Source organism: Lissotriton vulgaris, chromosome 11 (assembly GCF_964263255.1).
Source record: "Lissotriton vulgaris chromosome 11, aLisVul1.2, whole genome shotgun sequence".
In the NCBI taxonomy this organism is placed as follows: Eukaryota; Metazoa; Chordata; class Amphibia; order Caudata; family Salamandridae; genus Lissotriton; species Lissotriton vulgaris.
The window spans coordinates 562,129,538-562,148,372 of record NC_141699.1 but is presented as its reverse complement, the minus strand read 5'-3'; positions in this window follow the sequence as shown (position 1 = coordinate 562,148,372).

Here is an 18,835-nt window from a genome sequence, read left to right as displayed (position 1 = left end):
GCACCCCTCTTCCCTCTTTGTGCAACTCTCTTGCCTCTTTCTTTACCTCTCTTCCCTCTTTCTGCACCACTCTTGCCTCTTTCTGTACCTCTCTTGCTTCCTTCTGCACTTCTCTTCCTTCTTTCTGCACCCCTCTTGCCTCTTTTTGTACTCCCATGCCTCTTTGTGCACCTCTCCTACCTCTTTCTGCATCCCTCTTGCCTCTTTCTGCACCTCCATTGGTTCTTTCTGCACTGCTCTTGCTTCTTTCTGCATTTCTTTTGCAATTTCTGCACCCCTCTTGCCCCGTTCTGCGCCTCTCTTGCCTCCTTCTGCACCTCTGTTGGGTCTTACTGCACTGCTCTTGCTGCTTTCTGAACCTCTGTTGCCTGTTTCTGCAACTATCTTGCCTCTTTCTGTACTTCTCTTGCCTCCTTCTGCACCTGTTGCTTTCTTTTTCTTTGCACTCTCTTCCTCTGTCTGCACCCCTCTTGTCTCTTTCTGCCCCCCTGTTGCTTCTTTCTGCACTTCTCTCGCTTCTTTCTGCACTTTTCTTGCTCTTTCTGAACCCCTCTTGCCTCTTTCTATACCCTTTTTCCCTCTTTTTGCACCTCTCGTCCCTCTTTCTGCATGTCTCCTGCCTCTTTCTGCACATCTATTACCTGGTTCCGCAAATCTCTTGCATCTTTCTGCACCTCTGTTGCTTCTTTATGCACCACTCATGCTTCCTTCTGTACCCCTCTTCTGTCTTTCTGTGCCCCGTTCTTTCATTTTGCTCTTTTTCTGTTTCTTTTTGCACATCTGTTGCTTCTTTCTTTACCCTTTTTGCCACTTTCTTTAATGCTGTTCCCCTTTTTGCATCTTTGTTACTTCTTTCTGTACTTCTCTTGCCTCTTTTCCCACCCTTCATCCCTCTTTCTGCACCTCTTTTGCTTCTTTCTGCACTTCTCTTGCCTCTTTCTGCACCTCTTGTGCCTCTTTCTGCATCCTCTTTCCCTCTTTCTGCACCGTTCCTGCCTCTCTCTGCACCTCTGTTACTTCATCCTGTACTTCTTTTGTTTCTTTCTACAGCTCTCTTGCTTCTTTCTACACTCCTGTGCCTTTCTCCACTTACTTCCTTCTTTCTGGACCCCTGTTGCCTCTTTCTGCACCCCGGCGCCTCTTTCTGCACCTCTGTTCGATTTTTCTGCACTTCTTTTGTTTCTTTCTGCAAATCTCTTGCTTCTTTCTCCACCGCTCGTGCCTTTTTCTGCACCCCTCTTCTCACTTTTTGTACCTCTGTTCTTTCCTTATGCACTTCTTTTGTTTCTTTCTGCACCCTTCTTCCTATTTTGCATCCCTCTTGCCTCTGTCGTCTGCAAGTCTCTTGTCATTTTCTGCACTTCTCTTGCCTCTTCCTGTACCTCACTTGCCTCTTTCTCCACTTTTCTTGCTTCTTTCTAACTTCTGTTGCTTCTTTCAGGAATTCTCTTGCTTATTTCTGCACCTCTGTTGCTTCTTTCTGCACCCCTCTTGCCTCGTTCTGCAACCCTCTTCCCTCTTTTTGTACCTCTCTTGCCCCAGTCTGCCCACCTGTTCCATCTTTCTGCACCCCTTTTGCCTGTTTCTGCAACTCTCTTGCCTCGTTCTGTAGATCTCCTGCCTCCTTTTGCACCTCCCTTGCCTCTTTCTGCAACTCTCTTGCCTCTTTCTGCAACTCTCTTGCCTCTTTCTGCACCTCTCTTGCCTCTTTCTTTACCTCTCTTCCCTCTTTCTGCACCACTCTTGCCTCTTTCTGTACCTCTCTTGCTTCCTTCTGCACTTCTCTTCCTTCTTTCTGCACCCCTCTTGCCTCTTTTTGTACTCCCATGCCTCTTTGTGCACCTCTCCTACCTCTTTCTGCATCCCTCTTGCCTCTTTCTGCACCTCCATTGGTTCTTTCTGCACTGCTCTTGCTTCTTTCTGCATTTCTTTTGCAATTTCTGCACCCCTCTTGCCCCGTTCTGCGCCTCTCTTGCTTCCTTCTGCACCTCTGTTGGGTCTTACTGCACTGCTCTTGCTGCTTTCTGAACCTCTGTTGCCTGTTTCTGCAACTATCTTGCCTCTTTCTGTACTTCTCTTGCCTCCTTCTGCACCTGTTGCTTTCTTTTTCTTTGCACTCTCTTCCTCTGTCTGCACCCCTCTTGTCTCTTTCTGCCCCCCTGTTGCTTCTTTCTGCACTTCTCTCGCTTCTTTCTGCACTTTTCTTGCTCTTTCTGAACCCCTCTTGCCTCTTTCTATACCCTTTTTCCCTCTTTTTGCACCTCTCGTCCCTCTTTCTGCATGTCTCCTGCCTCTTTCTGCACATCTATTACCTGGTTCCGCAAATCTCTTGCATCTTTCTGCACCTCTGTTGCTTCTTTATGCACCACTCATGCTTCCTTCTGTACCCCTCTTCTGTCTTTCTGTGCCCCGTTCTTTCATTTTGCTCTTTTTCTGTTTCTTTTTGCACATCTGTTGCTTCTTTCTTTACCCTTTTTGCCACTTTCTTTAATGCTGTTCCCCTTTTTGCATCTTTGTTACTTCTTTCTGTACTTCTCTTGCCTCTTTTCCCACCCTTCATCCCTCTTTCTGCACCTCTTTTGCTTCTTTCTGCACTTCTCTTGCCTCTTTCTGCACCTCTTGTGCCTCTTTCTGCATCCTCTTTCCCTCTTTCTGCACCGTTCCTGCCTCTCTCTGCACCTCTGTTACTTCATCCTGTACTTCTTTTGTTTCTTTCTACAGCTCTCTTTCTTCTTTCTACACTCCTGTGCCTTTCTCCACTTACTTCCTTCTTTCTGGACCCCTGTTGCCTCTTTCTGCACCCCGGCGCCTCTTTCTGCACCTCTGTTCGATTTTTCTGCACTTCTTTTGTTTCTTTCTGCAAATCTCTTGCTTCTTTCTCCACCGCTCGTGCCTTTTTCTGCACCCCTCTTCTCACTTTTTGTACCTCTGTTCTTTCCTTATGCACTTCTTTTGTTTCTTTCTGCACCCTTCTTCCTATTTTGCATCCCTCTTGCCTCTGTCGTCTGCAAGTCTCTTGTCATTTTCTGCACTTCTCTTGCCTCTTCCTGTACCTCACTTGCCTCTTTCTCCACTTTTCTTGCTTCTTTCTAACTTCTGTTGCTTCTTTCAGGAATTCTCTTGCTTATTTCTGCACCTCTGTTGCTTCTTTCTGCACCCCTCTTGCCTCGTTCTGCAACCCTCTTCCCTCTTTTTGTACCTCTCTTGCCCCAGTCTGCCCACCTGTTCCATCTTTCTGCACCCCTTTTGCCTGTTTCTGCAACTCTCTTGCCTCGTTCTGTAGATCTCCGGCCTCCTTTTAAACCTCCCTTGCCTCTTTCTGCAACTCTCTTGCCTCTTTCTGCAACTCTCTTGCCTCTTTCTGCACCTCTCTTGCCTGATTCTGCACCCCACTTGCTTCTTTCTGGACCCCTTTTGCCTGTTTCTGCACCCCTCTTCCCTCTTTGTGCAACTCTCTTGCCTCTTTCTTTACCTCTCTTCCCTCTTTCTGCACCACTCTTGCCTCTTTCTGTACCTCTCTTGCTTCCTTCTGCACTTCTCTTCCTTCTTTCTGCACCCCTCTTGCCTCTTTTTGTACTCCCATGCCTCTTTGTGCACCTCTCCTACCTCTTTCTGCATCCCTCTTGCCTCTTTCTGCACCTCCATTGGTTCTTTCTGCACTGCTCTTGCTTCTTTCTGCATTTCTTTTGCAATTTCTGCACCCCTCTTGCCCCGTTCTTCGCCTCTCTTGCCTCCTTCTGCACCTCTGTTGGGTCTTACTGCACTGCTCTTGCTGCTTTCTGAACCTCTGTTGCCTGTTTCTGCAACTATCTTGCCTCTTTCTGTACTTCTCTTGCCTCCTTCTGCACCTGTTGCTTTCTTTTTCTTTGCACTCTCTTCCTCTGTCTGCACCCCTCTTGTCTCTTTCTGCCCCCCTGTTGCTTCTTTCCGCACTTCTCTCGCTTCTTTCTGCACTTTTCTTGCTCTTTCTGAACCCCTCTTGCCTCTTTCTATACCCTTTTTCCCTCTTTTTGCACCTCTCGTCCCTCTTTCTGCATGTCTCCTGCCTCTTTCTGCACATCTATTACCTGGTTCCGCAAATCTCTTGCATCTTTCTGCACCTCTGTTGCTTCTTTATGCACCACTCATGCTTCCTTCTGTACCCCTCTTCTGTCTTTCTGTGCCCCGTTCTTTCATTTTGCTCTTTTTCTGTTTCTTTTTGCACATCTGTTGCTTCTTTCTTTACCCTTTTTGCCACTTTCTTTAATGCTGTTCCCCTTTTTGCATCTTTGTTACTTCTTTCTGTACTTCTCTTGCCTCTTTTCCCACCCTTCATCCCTCTTTCTGCACCTCTTTTGCTTCTTTCTGCACTTCTCTTGCCTCTTTCTGCACCTCTTGTGCCTCTTTCTGCATCCTCTTTCCCTCTTTCTGCACCGTTCCTGCCTCTCTCTGCACCTCTGTTACTTCATCCTGTACTTCTTTTGTTTCTTTCTACAGCTCTCTTGCTTCTTTCTACACTCCTGTGCCTTTCTCCACTTACTTCCTTCTTTCTGGACCCCTGTTGCCTCTTTCTGCACCCCGCGCCTCTTTCTGCACCTCTGTTCGATTTTTCTGCACTTCTTTTGTTTCTTTCTGCAAATCTCTTGCTTCTTTCTCCACCGCTCGTGCCTTTTTCTGCACCCCTCTTCTCACTTTTTGTACCTCTGTTCTTTCCTTATGCACTTCTTTTGTTTCTTTCTGCACCCTTCTTCCTATTTTGCATCCCTCTTGCCTCTGTCGTCTGCAAGTCTCTTGTCATTTTCTGCACTTCTCTTGCCTCTTCCTGTACCTCACTTGCCTCTTTCTCCACTTTTCTTGCTTCTTTCTAACTTCTGTTGCTTCTTTCAGGAATTCTCTTGCTTATTTCTGCACCTCTGTTGCTTCTTTCTGCACCCCTCTTGCCTCGTTCTGCAACCCTCTTCCCTCTTTTTGTACCTCTCTTGCCCCAGTCTGCCCACCTGTTCCATCTTTCTGCACCCCTTTTGCCTGTTTCTGCAACTCTCTTGCCTCGTTCTGTAGATCTCCTGCCTCCTTTTGCACCTCCCTTGCCTCTTTCTGCAACTCTCTTGCCTCTTTCTGCAACTCTCTTGCCTCTTTCTGCACCTCTCTTGCCTGATTCTGCACCCCACTTGCTTCTTTCTGGACCCCTTTTGCCTGTTTCTGCACCCCTCTTCCCTCTTTGTGCAACTCTCTTGCCTCTTTCTTTACCTCTCTTCCCTCTTTCTGCACCACTCTTGCCTCTTTCTGTACCTCTCTTGCTTCCTTCTGCACTTCTCTTCCTTCTTTCTGCACCCCTCTTGCCTCTTTTTGTACTCCCATGCCTCTTTGTGCACCTCTCCTACCTCTTTCTGCATCCCTCTTGCCTCTTTCTGCACCTCCATTGGTTCTTTCTGCACTGCTCTTGCTTCTTTCTGCATTTCTTTTGCAATTTCTGCACCCCTCTTGCCCCGTTCTTCGCCTCTCTTGCCTCCTTCTGCACCTCTGTTGGGTCTTACTGCACTGCTCTTGCTGCTTTCTGAACCTCTGTTGCCTGTTTCTGCAACTATCTTGCCTCTTTCTGTACTTCTCTTGCCTCCTTCTGCACCTGTTGCTTTCTTTTTCTTTGCACTCTCTTCCTCTGTCTGCACCCCTCTTGTCTCTTTCTGCCCCCCTGTTGCTTCTTTCTGCACTTCTCTCGCTTCTTTCTGCACTTTTCTTGCTCTTTCTGAACCCCTCTTGCCTCTTTCTATACCCTTTTTCCCTCTTTTTGCACCTCTCGTCCCTCTTTCTGCATGTCTCCTGCCTCTTTCTGCACATCTATTACCTGGTTCCGCAAATCTCTTGCATCTTTCTGCACCTCTGTTGCTTCTTTATGCACCACTCATGCTTCCTTCTGTACCCCTCTTCTGTCTTTCTGTGCCCCGTTCTTTCATTTTGCTCTTTTTCTGTTTCTTTTTGCACATCTGTTGCTTCTTTCTTTACCCTTTTTGCCACTTTCTTTAATGCTGTTCCCCTTTTTGCATCTTTGTTACTTCTTTCTGTACTTCTCTTGCCTCTTTTCCCACCCTTCATCCCTCTTTCTGCACCTCTTTTGCTTCTTTCTGCACTTCTCTTGCCTCTTTCTGCACCTCTTGTGCCTCTTTCTGCATCCTCTTTCCCTCTTTCTGCACCGTTCCTGCCTCTCTCTGCACCTCTGTTACTTCATCCTGTACTTCTTTTGTTTCTTTCTACAGCTCTCTTTCTTCTTTCTACACTCCTGTGCCTTTCTCCACTTACTTCCTTCTTTCTGGACCCCTGTTGCCTCTTTCTGCACCCCGGCGCCTCTTTCTGCACCTCTGTTCGATTTTTCTGCACTTCTTTTGTTTCTTTCTGCAAATCTCTTGCTTCTTTCTCCACCGCTCGTGCCTTTTTCTGCACCCCTCTTCTCACTTTTTGTACCTCTGTTCTTTCCTTATGCACTTCTTTTGTTTCTTTCTGCACCCTTCTTCCTATTTTGCATCCCTCTTGCCTCTGTCGTCTGCAAGTCTCTTGTCATTTTCTGCACTTCTCTTGCCTCTTCCTGTACCTCACTTGCCTCTTTCTCCACTTTTCTTGCTTCTTTCTAACTTCTGTTGCTTCTTTCAGGAATTCTCTTGCTTATTTCTGCACCTCTGTTGCTTCTTTCTGCACCCCTCTTGCCTCGTTCTGCAACCCTCTTCCCTCTTTTTGTACCTCTCTTGCCCCAGTCTGCCCACCTGTTCCATCTTTCTGCACCCCTTTTGCCTGTTTCTGCAACTCTCTTGCCTCGTTCTGTAGATCTCCGGCCTCCTTTTAAACCTCCCTTGCCTCTTTCTGCAACTCTCTTGCCTCTTTCTGCAACTCTCTTGCCTCTTTCTGCACCTCTCTTGCCTGATTCTGCACCCCACTTGCTTCTTTCTGGACCCCTTTTGCCTGTTTCTGCACCCCTCTTCCCTCTTTGTGCAACTCTCTTGCCTCTTTCTTTACCTCTCTTCCCACTTTCTGCACCACTCTTGCCTCTTTCTGTACCTCTCTTGCTTCCTTCTGCACTTCTCTTCCTTCTTTCTGCACCCCTCTTGCCTCTTTTTGTACTCCCATGCCTCTTTGTGCACCTCTCCTACCTCTTTCTGCATCCCTCTTGCCTCTTTCTGCACCTCCATTGGTTCTTTCTGCACTGCTCTTGCTTCTTTCTGCATTTCTTTTGCAATTTCTGCACCCCTCTTGCCCCGTTCTTCGCCTCTCTTGCCTCCTTCTGCACCTCTGTTGGGTCTTACTGCACTGCTCTTGCTGCTTTCTGAACCTCTGTTGCCTGTTTCTGCAACTATCTTGCCTCTTTCTGTACTTCTCTTGCCTCCTTCTGCACCTGTTGCTTTCTTTTTCTTTGCACTCTCTTCCTCTGTCTGCACCCCTCTTGTCTCTTTCTGCCCCCCTGTTGCTTCTTTCTGCACTTCTCTCGCTTCTTTCTGCACTTTTCTTGCTCTTTCTGAACCCCTCTTGCCTCTTTCTATACCCTTTTTCCCTCTTTTTGCACCTCTCGTCCCTCTTTCTGCATGTCTCCTGCCTCTTTCTGCACATCTATTACCTGGTTCCGCAAATCTCTTGCATCTTTCTGCACCTCTGTTGCTTCTTTATGCACCACTCATGCTTCCTTCTGTACCCCTCTTCTGTCTTTCTGTGCCCCGTTCTTTCATTTTGCTCTTTTTCTGTTTCTTTTTGCACATCTGTTGCTTCTTTCTTTACCCTTTTTGCCACTTTCTTTAATGCTGTTCCCCTTTTTGCATCTTTGTTACTTCTTTCTGTACTTCTCTTGCCTCTTTTCCCACCCTTCATCCCTCTTTCTGCACCTCTTTTGCTTCTTTCTGCACTTCTCTTGCCTCTTTCTGCACCTCTTGTGCCTCTTTCTGCATCCTCTTTCCCTCTTTCTGCACCGTTCCTGCCTCTCTCTGCACCTCTGTTACTTCATCCTGTACTTCTTTTGTTTCTTTCTACAGCTCTCTTTCTTCTTTCTACACTCCTGTGCCTTTCTCCACTTACTTCCTTCTTTCTGGACCCCTGTTGCCTCTTTCTGCACCCCGGCGCCTCTTTCTGCACCTCTGTTCGATTTTTCTGCACTTCTTTTGTTTCTTTCTGCAAATCTCTTGCTTCTTTCTCCACCGCTCGTGCCTTTTTCTGCACCCCTCTTCTCACTTTTTGTACCTCTGTTCTTTCCTTATGCACTTCTTTTGTTTCTTTCTGCACCCTTCTTCCTATTTTGCATCCCTCTTGCCTCTGTCGTCTGCAAGTCTCTTGTCATTTTCTGCACTTCTCTTGCCTCTTCCTGTACCTCACTTGCCTCTTTCTCCACTTTTCTTGCTTCTTTCTAACTTCTGTTGCTTCTTTCAGGAATTCTCTTGCTTATTTCTGCACCTCTGTTGCTTCTTTCTGCACCCCTCTTGCCTCGTTCTGCAACCCTCTTCCCTCTTTTTGTACCTCTCTTGCCCCAGTCTGCCCACCTGTTCCATCTTTCTGCACCCCTTTTGCCTGTTTCTGCAACTCTCTTGCCTCGTTCTGTAGATCTCCGGCCTCCTTTTAAACCTCCCTTGCCTCTTTCTGCAACTCTCTTGCCTCTTTCTGCAACTCTCTTGCCTCTTTCTGCACCTCTCTTGCCTGATTCTGCACCCCACTTGCTTCTTTCTGGACCCCTTTTGCCTGTTTCTGCACCCCTCTTCCCTCTTTGTGCAACTCTCTTGCCTCTTTCTTTACCTCTCTTCCCTCTTTCTGCACCACTCTTGCCTCTTTCTGTACCTCTCTTGCTTCCTTCTGCACTTCTCTTCCTTCTTTCTGCACCCCTCTTGCCTCTTTTTGTACTCCCATGCCTCTTTGTGCACCTCTCCTACCTCTTTCTGCATCCCTCTTGCCTCTTTCTGCACCTCCATTGGTTCTTTCTGCACTGCTCTTGCTTCTTTCTGCATTTCTTTTGCAATTTCTGCACCCCTCTTGCCCCGTTCTTCGCCTCTCTTGCCTCCTTCTGCACCTCTGTTGGGTCTTACTGCACTGCTCTTGCTGCTTTCTGAACCTCTGTTGCCTGTTTCTGCAACTATCTTGCCTCTTTCTGTACTTCTCTTGCCTCCTTCTGCACCTGTTGCTTTCTTTTTCTTTGCACTCTCTTCCTCTGTCTGCACCCCTCTTGTCTCTTTCTGCCCCCCTGTTGCTTCTTTCTGCACTTCTCTCGCTTCTTTCTGCACTTTTCTTGCTCTTTCTGAACCCCTCTTGCCTCTTTCTATACCCTTTTTCCCTCTTTTTGCACCTCTCGTCCCTCTTTCTGCATGTCTCCTGCCTCTTTCTGCACATCTATTACCTGGTTCCGCAAATCTCTTGCATCTTTCTGCACCTCTGTTGCTTCTTTATGCACCACTCATGCTTCCTTCTGTACCCCTCTTCTGTCTTTCTGTGCCCCGTTCTTTCATTTTGCTCTTTTTCTGTTTCTTTTTGCACATCTGTTGCTTCTTTCTTTACCCTTTTTGCCACTTTCTTTAATGCTGTTCCCCTTTTTGCATCTTTGTTACTTCTTTCTGTACTTCTCTTGCCTCTTTTCCCACCCTTCATCCCTCTTTCTGCACCTCTTTTGCTTCTTTCTGCACTTCTCTTGCCTCTTTCTGCACCTCTTGTGCCTCTTTCTGCATCCTCTTTCCCTCTTTCTGCACCGTTCCTGCCTCTCTCTGCACCTCTGTTACTTCATCCTGTACTTCTTTTGTTTCTTTCTACAGCTCTCTTTCTTCTTTCTACACTCCTGTGCCTTTCTCCACTTACTTCCTTCTTTCTGGACCCCTGTTGCCTCTTTCTGCACCCCGGCGCCTCTTTCTGCACCTCTGTTCGATTTTTCTGCACTTCTTTTGTTTCTTTCTGCAAATCTCTTGCTTCTTTCTCCACCGCTCGTGCCTTTTTCTGCACCCCTCTTCTCACTTTTTGTACCTCTGTTCTTTCCTTATGCACTTCTTTTGTTTCTTTCTGCACCCTTCTTCCTATTTTGCATCCCTCTTGCCTCTGTCGTCTGCAAGTCTCTTGTCATTTTCTGCACTTCTCTTGCCTCTTCCTGTACCTCACTTGCCTCTTTCTCCACTTTTCTTGCTTCTTTCTAACTTCTGTTGCTTCTTTCAGGAATTCTCTTGCTTATTTCTGCACCTCTGTTGCTTCTTTCTGCACCCCTCTTGCCTCGTTCTGCAACCCTCTTCCCTCTTTTTGTACCTCTCTTGCCCCAGTCTGCCCACCTGTTCCATCTTTCTGCACCCCTTTTGCCTGTTTCTGCAACTCTCTTGCCTCGTTCTGTAGATCTCCTGCCTCCTTTTGCACCTCCCTTGCCTCTTTCTGCAACTCTCTTGCCTCTTTCTGCAACTCTCTTGCCTCTTTCTGCACCTCTCTTGCCTGATTCTGCACCCCACTTGCTTCTTTCTGGACCCCTTTTGCCTGTTTCTGCACCCCTCTTCCCTCTTTGTGCAACTCTCTTGCCTCTTTCTTTACCTCTCTTCCCTCTTTCTGCACCACTCTTGCCTCTTTCTGTACCTCTCTTGCTTCCTTCTGCACTTCTCTTCCTTCTTTCTGCACCCCTCTTGCCTCTTTTTGTACTCCCATGCCTCTTTGTGCACCTCTCCTACCTCTTTCTGCATCCCTCTTGCCTCTTTCTGCACCTCCATTGGTTCTTTCTGCACTGCTCTTGCTTCTTTCTGCATTTCTTTTGCAATTTCTGCACCCCTCTTGCCCCGTTCTGCGCCTCTCTTGCCTCCTTCTGCACCTCTGTTGGGTCTTACTGCACTGCTCTTGCTGCTTTCTGAACCTCTGTTGCCTGTTTCTGCAACTATCTTGCCTCTTTCTGTACTTCTCTTGCCTCCTTCTGCACCTGTTGCTTTCTTTTTCTTTGCACTCTCTTCCTCTGTCTGCACCCCTCTTGTCTCTTTCTGCCCCCCTGTTGCTTCTTTCTGCACTTCTCTCGCTTCTTTCTGCACTTTTCTTGCTCTTTCTGAACCCCTCTTGCCTCTTTCTATACCCTTTTTCCCTCTTTTTGCACCTCTCGTCCCTCTTTCTGCATGTCTCCTGCCTCTTTCTGCACATCTATTCCCTGGTTCCGCAAATCTCTTGCATCTTTCTGTACCTCTGTTGCTTCTTTCTGCACTTCTCTTCCTTCTTTCTGCACCCCTCCTGCCTCTTTCTGTATCCCTCTAGCCTCTTTGTGCACATCTCCTACCTCTTCTCGCACCCATCTTGCCTCTTTCTGCACTGCTCTTGCTTCTTTCTGCACCTCTTTTGCAATTTCTGCACCCCTCTTGGCTATTTCTGCACCAATCTTGCCTCCTTCTACACCTCTGTTGGGTCTGTTTACACTGCTCTTGCTACTTTCTGCACCTCTTTTACCTGTTTCTGTAACTCTCTTGCCTCTTTCTGCACTTCTCTTCCCTCCTTCTGCACCTCTCTTGCCTCTTTCTGCACTTCTCTTCCCTCGTTCTGCACCTCCGCTGCTTATTTCTGCACTTCTCTTACTTCTTTCTGTACTTCTCTTGCTTCTTTTTGCACCCCTCTTACCTCTTTCTACACCCTTCTTCCCTCTTTCTACACCTCTCTTCCCTCTTTCTACACATCTCCTGCCTCTTTCTGCACATCTATTGCCTGTTTATGCAACTCCCTTGCCTCTTTCTACAGTTATCTTGTCTCTTTCTGCACCTCTGTTGCTTCTTTCTGCACCACTCATGCTTTCTTCTGTACCCCTCTTCTGTCTTTCTGCACCCCGTTCTTTCTTTTTGCTCTTCTTTTGGTTTTTTGCACATCTCTTGCTTCTTTCTGTACCCATCTCGCCACTTTCTCCACTGCTGTTCCCCTTTTTGCATCTCTGTTGCTTCTTTCAGTACTTCTCTTGCTTCTATCTGCACCTCTCGTGCCTCTTTCTCTTCCCCCTTTCCCTCTTTCTTCACCGTTCCTGCCTCTCTCTGCACCTCTGTTACTTCATCCTGTACTTCTTTTGTTTCTTTCTACAGCTCTCTTGCTTCTTTCTACACTCCTGCGCCTTTCTCCACCTGCTTCCTTCTTTCTGGACCCCTGTTGCCTCTTTCTGCACCCCGTTGCCTCTTTTTGCACCTCTGTTCTATTTTTCTGCACTTCTTTTGTTTCTTTCTGCACATCTCTTGCTTCTTTCTCCACCGCTTGTGCCTTTTTCTGGACCCCTCTTTCCTCTTTTTGCACCTCTGTTCTTTCCTTATGCACTTCTTTTGTTTCTTTCTGCACCCTTCTTCCTTTTTTGCATCCCTCTTGCCTCTGTTGTCTGCAAGTCTCTTGTCATTTTCTGCACTTCTCTTGCCTCTTCCTGTACCTCACTTGCCTCTTTCTGCACTTCTCTTGCTTCTTTTTACACTTCTGTTGCTTCTTTTAGGAATTCTCTTGCTTATTTCTGCACCTCTGTTGCTTCTTTCAGCACCCCTCTTGCCTCGATCTGCAACACTCTTCCCTCTTTCTGTACCTCTCTTGCCCCAGTCTGCCCACCTGTTCCATCTTTCTGGACCCCTTATACCTGTTTCTGCACCCTTCTTCCCTCTTTGTGCAACTCTCTTGCCTTTTTCTTTACCTCTCTTCCCTCTTTCTGCACCACTCTTGCCTCTTTCATTACCTCTGTTGCTTCATTCCGCACTTCTCTTCCTTCTTTCTGCACCCCTCTTGCCTCTTTTTGTATTCCCTTGCCTCCCCTGTTCCTTCTTTTTGCTGTTTTTTGTCTCTGTTTGCACATATCTTGCTCCTTTCTGTACCCCTCTTGCCACTTTCTCCACTGCTGTTACCCCTTTTTGCATCTCTGCTGCTTCTTTCTGTACTTCTTTTTCCTCTTTTCCCACCCTTCATCCCTCTTTCTGCACCTCTGTTGCTTCTTTTTGTACTTCTCTTGCTTTTTTCTGCACCTCTCGTGCCTCTTTCAGCACCCCTTTTCCCTCTTTCTGTACCTATCCTGCCGCTCTCTGCATCTCTGTTACTTCTTTCTGTACTTCTTTTGTTTCTTTCCATAGCTCTCTTGCTTCTTACTACACTCCCTTGCCTTTCTCCACCCCCTGTCCTCTTTCTGTACCCATGTTGCCTCTTTCTGCACCCTGTTGCCTCTTTATAACCCCTTCTTCCCTCTTTCTACACCTCTCTTCCCTCTTTCTGCACCTCTCTTCCTTCTTTCTGTACCTCTCCTGCCTCTTTCTGCACATCTATTGCCTGTTTCTGATACTCTTGTGCCTCTTTCTACAGTTATCTAGTCTCTTTCTGCACCTCTGTTGCTTCTTTCTGCACCTGACATACTCAACTCCCTCAATGATGTCTAATACTAATTTTTCATCAAAGTTCTCTTTGGGTAGCTTCCTTGCCCCTTCTCACTGTGAATAATGCCTCCCTCACTCTAGGCATCTTCCCAGAAGCTTTCAACACAAGCAAATTCTCCCACTCCTAAAAAACATTCCACTAGACTTCAATGACCTCCCTAACAACCAGCCCATCACTCATCTCCCATTCATCAGCAAGATCATTGATAAAGCATTCTATATTCAACTACAAGCGCTTATTAATGCTAACCATCTCCTGCAGCACTACTAATCTGGGTTCAGCTCATGCTGCAGCATGAAGACCACTTCCTTACATATTGTAGACAGTGCCCTCATGACCATAGATGAAGGGTCTCCTCCTATTCCAAATGATACCAGATTGTTCACATGAGTACCTCCATGTCCCAAAAGATCCCTCTCACCTGAGCAGTCCCCATGATTCCTATTACCCTCTGTCATCTTCAACCTCTACATGGACCCTCTTGGTGCTCTACTCATGAATAGTAGCATTAATATGCTGATGTTTAGGGGTGGGCGATGAACTCTGCTCCATTGGCAGAGCTTGTGAAGATTTTTACTCTGCGCTCCGCTTGAAACTCGAGTTTGGGAAATAAGCCTTACCTCCCATGTAGCGTAGTGGAGTTTACCGGCACCAGCCCACCCCTACTGTAAAGTCTTTTGTGACGCAGTCTTAGTATTTGCTAATCCTTTACTTTACAAAGGAAGCATGCATTCCCCACAAAATGCATGCTCGCATCGTTAAGTTCAGAGGTGCAGTTCATCCCTGCACCCCGTGGCAGGCACCCCAAGATGCCTGCCAGTGGATGCAGGGATCAACAGGGGTCACCACCGGTGCCCCCTAGGCCACCTTTCAGCGGCCTTGCACCCATGAGGGCCCTGCTAGGGGTTCCCAAAGACAGTTTCTCATTGCCTTTCTGTGTCGGAAAGGCCAGCACAGATAGGCAATGGGAAACTGCCATTGTACTCCCTATGCAGGAAAGAGCCTGCCGGGGGAGTACTGAAGGGTTTTCGGCTGGCGGGCAGGCTCTCCGAGCCCATTGCCATCCGGAAACCCGAGTTGGATTCCTTTCCGATTGAGCCCATCAGAATGGCTCGGCCGGAAAGGAATCCGAACAGGCAGGTCTGATGCAGTTAGAATGGCTACAACTGAGTGTCAGAGACATTCCTAACCGCATCGGAATCAGGCCCATAGTTGGCTGTGAGATTTTTGGTTACCTTGGCATCTCAATTCTAGTTTCATCTGGGCCGTATGGAATTGTAATTATTTACAGGGGTTTGGTGAAGGATGCTACTGCAGCTCTTTCTGGCTTGTGTTTTGCTTGGTGCTCCATTGTTCTGGCTCTTTGAGGGGCGAGGGACATAGTCTCTGCCAACGGATCGAGTTTTGGACTACTTTTACAGCCTATCTCTCAATTGGATGCCAAGAAGGGCTCCAGGGGATGCATCTGGCATGGTTACCTTAGGTTCACACCTGAAGAGGCCTGGCTCCCCTTTTTAGGTTGAAGCCGACCAGACAGCACAGCTGTCTGGTTTGCTAATGACATCTTGGGGACATTTGGAAAGCATCTCTGAGAATGCTTTAGGCCCATTGTTTACCACTGGCTTTGTGGTTTGTATCTCACATTTGCTTGCTTTCTATTTGCTGGCTCTATTTATTTTACACTGTTCAGCTTGAGCTTGCCCCTTCCCTTGCCCAAACCCTATTTACTGTATTCTTCCACCAGTACTGAATTTCTGTAAACAGTCCTTTAAATCTTGTTCTTATAGTGTCATATTTGCTGTGCATTCAAAGACAGATGTCAAATGTCAGGCAGTGTTTTCCAGGGAGCTTTGAGCTTACTTTTCTTGCTCTAACTTCAAAAAGTGAGAGGATGTGTGTGACAATCATACTGGCTACTCAGTGTGCTGTACAATGGTTTTTTTTTCTCACACAAAACAAACTTTTAATGTCTATGAACGATGCAGATATTTCAGAATATGGTAAGCACAAATGAAACACATTTTTTTGTAAATTTGAAGTGTGGTGGAAACAAATATTTTAATATGATCAGAACAAATCAATACACTAGATGATGACATTTCCACACAGTATTGCTTGAATACCATATACTTTTATCAGTAAAACTGTATGTCTGTGCAAATATAAGGGTCATTTCAATTGAAGATATGTTGTCTGTAATTGCAGCATGCTACCACAGCATGCATACTCCCTTTATCCCATTCCACCCTATTCTGCACCACTCTGCGCTAACGCACTCCATTTTGGCACTCCATTTTGGTATTCACAGAAGTTAGCAGTCCTAACTTTACTACTCCTAAACTGAGAAAAATCCTAACTTTAAGACTTTTGGTATTCACAGAAGGTATTTAGGAGTCCTAAAGTTAGGAGTCCTAACTTTACTACTCCTAAATTGAGAAAAATTCTAATTTTAAGAATTTCGGTATTCACAGAAGGCATTTAGGAGTCCTAAAGTTAGGACTCCTAACTTCTGTGAATTCTGAAATGAGTAAGTGCCTTCTGTGAATACCAAAATGAGTAAGTGCCTTCTGTGAATACCAAAATGGTAATAAGTTTAGGATTTTGCCTTAAGTTAGTTCCGTGAATCGGGCCCTATGACACTCTACTCTATTTCATTGCACTCTACACCACTTCACTCTACAACAAATCTACTGTATGCCACTGCACTCTACGCCATTCTATTCCACTCTGCGATCATTCCACTCTGTGCTACTCCACTCTATGACACTCTCCGCCACTGCAATTAATCCTGCACCATTCCACTCCACTCTACCCCACAGCACTCTACGCCACTCTATTCTATGCCACTGCACTCTACACCATTGCACTCTACTCCAATACGTTCTACACCACTTTACTCAAAACCAATATACTCTATAGCACTGCACTCTATGCAAATCTACTCTGCACGACTGCACTCTACACCACTATATTGTACTCTGCATCTCTGTACTCTATGCCACTACACTCTACTCCAATCTACTCTTCACCATTGCTTTCTATGTCAATGTACTCTGCACCACCTTATGCCACTGCATTCTACAATAATGCACTCTACACCACTCTACTCTACACCACTGCCCTCTACTCTGCAACACTGCACTCTCTGCCACTGAACTCTATGCCACCCTACTCTTCGCCACACCACTGCATTCAATGCTGCTACACTCTACACTGCACCACTGTATTCTATGCCACTCTACAGCACTCTACGCTACTTCATTATATGCCTCTTTACTCTGCACCACTCTATTCTATGCCATTGCACTCTACCCCACTCTACTATGGCACCACTGCACTCTTTGCCAGTGCACCACTGTACTCTGGACCACTCTACTCTATGTCACTGCACGCTATGCCAATTCACTCTATGCCGATGCACTGTATGCCACTGCACTCTATGACACTATTATCTGCAAGACTGCACTTTCCTCACCTGAACTAAATGCCACCCTACTATGCACCACTGCACTCTATGCCACTGCATTTTGTGCCACTTTACTTTATGCCATTGCACTCTATAGCACTGCACTCTACTCCACCATACTCTACTCTGCACCAATAAACCCTATTCTACGCTAATACACTCTATGCCGCACAAATATGCATCACTCCACTCTATGCTGCTCTTATCTATTCTGCACCACTGCACTCCACACCGCTCAATGCCACTGCACTCTTCACCATTCTACTCTATTTCCCTGCACTCTACGCCACAACGCTGCACCTCAGCACTCTACCCTGCACCACTCCACTCTATGCCAATTAACTCTACTCTGTAACAATGTACTCTACACCACTGAACTCTATGCCACTCAACTCCACTCTCTGCCATTGCACTCTACGCCAATGGACTTTACATCACTTTACTAAAAACCAATACACTCTACACCAATCTACTCTGCACCGCTGTACTTTATGCCACTTCACTCTAGTCCACTCTAGGCTACTCTAAAATAGTCACTCCATGACACTCCACTCTACTCTATGACACTCCATTCCACTCTATTCCACTCCACAACATTCTACTTCACTCTATGGCACTACTTGCTTCTACAGCACACAATGCAACTACCTCTTCACCACTCTATGCCACTTTCCTCCACTCTTTTCTATGGCGCACTACTCCACACTACTCCACTCCACTGTTCCACTCTATGCCACTTCCCTCTGACACTCTATGCCACTCCAGTCTATGCCACTCAACACTACAATACTCTACTCCATTCTATCCCATTCCACTCTCCTACACTACTCCACTCTATGCCACACCACTCTAAGACAATCTACTCCGTTTTATGTCACTCTACTCTATGACACTCTATTCCACCCTACGCAACATCATCTACCCCACTCCACTCAATTCTACACCACTCCATGACACTCCTCAACACTGTACACCACTCAACTCTACTCCACTCTATGACCTTCTACTCTACAACACTCTGCTCCCCAAAAACCATTCCACAACACTCTACACCACTCCACTCTACACCATTCCATGACACTCCACTTCACTTCACTCAACTCTACTCTACACCAGTCGATTCCACTCCACGTCACTCTCACCACTTTATGCCACTCCACGACTCTCTACCCCACTGTCAGGCGCCCCACAAGACTAACCTGGGCTTGTGAAGCGATTCTGCAGAGACGACAGGGACCACCGCCCCTGTTCCCAAACAACCCCCGCGGGGAATAACACCCTCGCGGATTAGATAGATCCAGGGATGGGGGCCAATTAAGCAAGAGGAGTGGCCTTGGTGGATGGGACGTAGGGTAGGGTCTTGGCACGGCTGAGGAAATAAGAGAAGACCAGGTTAGGACGTGGAACTATTCCTGCAGCAGAACACCCCACAGCACACATGCAGGAAGGAGCCCCTGGCTCCGGTACTTACCAAGACACACTCATGCCGAACCAAGGATGAGGTCAGCACGTAGCGTCCAGGTGCTTTGGTGCCTTGGAGTAGAAATGAAAGAAAGCGCTCCTGCGCAAGAACCACCAAGTACAAACAAACAAAAGAAGGCGCTCCTGTGCGTAAGTGACCAATACTAGGACTCCAGGGTAAGCGCTATAGCGCGGCCCAGTGCATGTTTGAGCAACACTCCTGCGGCACATGCAATAGTTCAGCAGTGTTCCTACGCTTCTCGCGTCAGGTCACTAGTAGTAGCGCTCCTGCGCAACTGCCAAAAGCAAGGGAAAAAACAAGTAATGACTGTCACAGCGCTCCTACGCTTACTAACAGAGAATGTAGCAGTGCTCCTGCGCCACTGCCATATAAAGGGCAACTCAAGGAAAGAGAAACAGCAGCGCTCCTGCGCGGCTGCCAGGGAAAGGGTTAATCCTGGTCCCAATGGAAAACAGAACACATCGCTCTTAGCGCTCAGCAACCGGTGCAAGCAGCAATGAAAACCCCGCAAGGTAGTCTGAGCTCTGGGGGCTCGGGGAAGCACAGGCCAGCGCAACACACGCTGTTGAGAAACAAGC